Genomic DNA, 4,487 nt, shown 5'->3' with positions numbered 1-4,487 from the left:
TCCTCTGTGTGACTTCCTGGATCCTTTATACAAGAATCTAGGGAACTGATTTCAGGTCAGAGGCAAAGAAAATCCTGCCTTAGCTATGCAGATTAAAAAAAAATTTTTTTTAATTTATTTTTTGGCTGTTCTGGGTCTTGATTGCTGCGTGGGCTTTGCTCTAGTTGTGGTAAGTTGGGGCTTCTCACTGTGGTGGCGTGTCTTGTGGACCATGGGCCTTGCGGCATGCAGGCTTCAGGACTTGTGGCGTACCGGCTCTGGAGCACTGGCTCAATGGTTGTAATGTAGGGGCTTAGCTGCTGCCAGACAAGTGGGATCTTCCCGGATCAGGGATCTAACTTGTGTCTCCTGCATTGGCAGGCGGATTCTTTATCGTTAAGCCACCAGGGAAGTCCCAAGGATTTTTTTTTTTCTAAAGCTTCGTTGGAGCATGCCCTCATGTTAGCCTGATTTGGGTTTTCTTTAAGAAAGTTCCTCAATATTTGAAGTATTTCTAGGGAGCTTTTTCAGATTTGCAAATACTAATTGTAGTCAGATTTCGCTAAGTGAGACTCAGGTCCACTTTGCCTGTCAGCAGCCCTGCATCAGTGCCTCCGTGTCCCTCAGCTTCCTCCTGGGGTCAAACGCCCTTCTCCAGACTGGAGGCGGAAAGGGATTGGAGGGCACTCCAGGGTGTCCCCTCCTGTCTCAGACGGGTCTGGCAGTAGCTGTTTTTGGGGTATCCCCAGGTCCCCCAGCCCAGAGGCAGGTGCTCTGGTTGCCTTGTTGGCACATCTACACCCTTGTAATGTTCGGTATTCAACTCTGTTTTAGGTTCTCAGAGGGCTGTTTTCTGATTGTACACTGAGGCCTGCACTTGTGCCTTTTTGGTTTGGGGAATCATGTGGGGACCGTGGTGTTGATGTATGAGCATGGTCCATGCACTCTTCAAAAAGCCTCTTTCCTGAGATTTTGAGGTTCATCCCAAATTGAGGGTTGGTAATCAAGTCATTCAAGAGGCACCAAGCTGGGCGCTGGTCCAGATGCCAAGACCCCTCTATTACAGGGAGAGGCCAATAATGACTCCATGTTAGAACTTTTACTTTAACTCTTGCTTCCCTCTTGCTCCTCTTCACTAAAAGGATACTGTTTATACATAATGGTTTGCCTGGGGGAGTCCTGCCTGGCTGCCTGAATATTAAACCAAAGTGCCTTTGTTTAGGACCCTGTCCACCTGTGGATGGCTACAGGAAGTAATGAACACATCGCTTCCCCAAGGCTTGCCATTCTAGGAGATATTTGCAAGATCAATGGCCTTTTAACTTTGTTTCCTCACCTTCCCCATCTCTGTTCTGTAAAAGAACCTGGCATCCAGACCTCAAGATGGTTACTTTGAGACTTTAATCTACCTTCTTTGTCAGCCTGGTTTTGGAATAAAGTTGTATTCCTTGCCTCAGCACCTGCTCTCCATTAATTGGCCTGTGGCGCAGTGAGCTGAGTGAACCCCCTGTAACACCTCCTGGCTCCCAGTTGCTAGAGGCTGCAGTGTGGAGAAGGAATGCCTGCAGTTTCTCCCTCGGTCCCCTCAAGGGGTATCTGCTGCACCCCAAATTTGAGGCTGCTCCAGAAGAAGCCGCCTGCAGCCCGCCAGCAGCTGGCAGGTCCTGGAATATGTGTGTCCTCTCGCGTTTGGCGGCCTCTGCTGCTGGCTCAAGCTGCAGGAGCTGTTCCCAGGCTCCTGTCACCATGCTCACATCTGCCCCCCAATTCCCAGTGCCCCAGGCTTCAGCGGAGACATTTCCAAGTCCGTCTGCTCGCGGGTCTGCTCTGCCCGAAAACCTGGGTGCAGGGGCAGGCAGGGTCGGTCTCCGGATGCCTGGCTGGTGGGCTGGCTGGCGGCCCCTGCAGTCCAGGTATCGGGCTAGGACGCCGTGCGTGTGGTCACCAGGCTCAAGTCCCGTGAGGAGCCGCGGGGACCTGCAGGCGGGTCCTGTGTGTGCCGCTCTCACGCAGGTGTGGACGCGGGGTGCCCCGTGGGAAGCGGGGAGACGGCAGGAGCTTGTCAGTCAACAGCACGAAAAGCTGTTTACAGCCAGAGAAACTGAATCCTGAGACCGCGGTCCCTGCGGCGTCTCCCGGGCCGGCGGTCCCTGCCCCGCGCCCACGGATGGAGCCTCCTGGAACCTGCTCACTGGCCCTCTCCCCCTCAGCGGCGAGGACGAGGGAGGGGGCTAGAGACGAGGTTCTTCTTCACCGATGCCGAGGCCACGCGGAGGCGCCCGTCGGGACCTGCGCCGCTCTCTGCTGGCCGCAGTGGGAAGGGCTTGGCTCACCCGCGGGGCCGTGCTGTACCTACCCGATGGGGTAAAAGCAGCTGATCACACGCATTTTCAGCGAGACATCCGACCCTGTGGACTAATAGAGATCCGGGACGACCCCAGAGCTGACGCTCCCCCGCCGTCCCCGCCCACCCGCGTCCGGGTCCCCCCCCCCCCCCCCTCCGCCCCCATCCTGCGCTGGCAGAGAGAACGGGCGCCAGAACTGAGGCGCAGGGCACCTGGAGAGCTGGTTCAGCTGTGTGGGGGGTGCGACTGTGCTGGTGCGGCGTGCCCGGTGGCGCACACAAAACAGACGTACACGTACGCACATGCTCCGTGCACACGCGAGCCCCGCAGACATTCACCAGGTAGAAATCGAGTGGTACTCAGTGGCCTTAACCTCCTCCTGGAAAAGGAGAACTTCCGCCCAGGTCCCACCCTCTGGGCCAGCCTGGGAGCCCTGACGAGGGTGGGGCACGCCTGCTCCTCTTAGGGTGTCCTCCAGGTGGCGCTAGTGGCAAAGAACCCGCCTGCAGGTGCAGGAGACGGAAGAGACCCGGTTTCGATCCCTCGGTCGGGAAGAACCCCTCGAGGACGGCACAGCAAACCACTCCAGTGTTCTTGCCTGGAGAATTCCACGGACAGAGGCGCCTGGTGGGCTACAGTCCGTAGGGTCTCAAAGAGTTAGGCACGACTAAAGCGACTGAGCACACACTTACCAGAGAGTGGTTTAAAAAGAAAAGTTTTTAAAAGGTTAGGTACGGCTGTCACTGGGCTCCAAAATCACGGCAGATGGTGACTGCAGCCATGAAATTAAAGGACGCTTACTCCTTGGAAGGAAAGTTATGACCAACCTAGACAGCATATCTAAAAGCAGAGTCATTACTTTGTCAACAAAGGTCCGTCTAGTCAAGGATATGGTTTTTCCAGTGGTCATGTATGGATGTGAGAGTTGGACTATAAAGAAAGCTGAGTAGCGAAGAACTGATGCTTTTGAACTGTGGTGTTGGAGAAGACTCTTGAGAGTCCCTTGGACTGCAAGGAGATCCAACCAGTCCATCCTAAAGGAGATCAGTCCTGGGTGTTCATTGAAAGGATTGATGCTGAAGCTGAAACTCCAATACTTTGGCCACCTGATGCGAAGAACTGACTGGTTGAAAAAGACCCTGATGCTGGGAAAGATTGAGGGCAGGAGGAGAAGGGGATGATAGAGGATGAGATGGCTGGATGGCATCACCGACTCGATGGACGTGAGTCTGAGTGAACTCCGGGAGTTGGTGATGTGACAGGGAGGCCTGGCGTGCTGCAATTCATGGGGTTGCAAAGAGTCAGACACAACTGAGCGACTGAACTGAACTGATGACTGTCACACAGGCATCAGTGAAACATGTGCGGTAGAAATGAAGGGTCCCTCCATCTATTCAGGTGTGTGAGGAGGGAGCAGACTTTGTGTCCAGAGGGGCCCAGGTGCCACTGGATCAGGCACAGTGGGAGCTGTACACTGAGGCTGGGTCTCCCATCCTGTGTGGGCCTTTAAAAGAGGCCTGTGTTGCTCCTCTTAGCCCCAGAGGGAAGGACAGCGCTCAGCCCATGGTGCTGGTGGGGTCTTGCCCACGCCCTCGAGGCATGGTCTACCTATGCACAAGTGTGGGTGAGCCTGGCTCCCTCGTGACCTGGGACAGCTGTTTTGCTGGAATTCACTCATCAGTGATGTTAGATTCCTCTAGTCATGCGGTGTGATGGACCCAGACGTCAGGACCACCTGGCCCCGTGGAGGGCGCCCTGGACCGCTGTGGAGCTCCTCCTATCACGCTCACGCAGGGCAACTAGGGGGTCCTGAGGTGCTTGCTGCCCTGGGAAGGCCTCTGGCACAGTCGGCCTTGAAATGCTGCTGGCCTGCCTTCCGAGGTTCTCCGTCCGTTGCTGTGGGTGCTGCTGGCCTTGCTTTACTCTGCTCTGCTGACCCCTGAGGCCACGGAGGGGAGCAGCCCGTTCCACCAGCACTGATCGAGGCTCGGGTCTAGGAGTCAGGGAGGCACAGATCTCTGAGTCTATTGGTTCTCATCCTCAAGGGCTTCCTAGCCCCTTCCCTCAACCCCGCCCCCCCACCCCACCCAGGCTCAGAGGTTCTGTGACTCCTCTAAGCCACATGGCTAAAATGTCAGTGGAAAAGGTGCAGTGGAAAATAGA

This window comes from Bubalus bubalis, chromosome 8 (assembly GCF_019923935.1).
Source record: "Bubalus bubalis isolate 160015118507 breed Murrah chromosome 8, NDDB_SH_1, whole genome shotgun sequence".
Taxonomy (NCBI): Eukaryota; Metazoa; Chordata; class Mammalia; order Artiodactyla; family Bovidae; genus Bubalus; species Bubalus bubalis.
Note: the sequence above shows the minus strand (reverse complement) of the source record.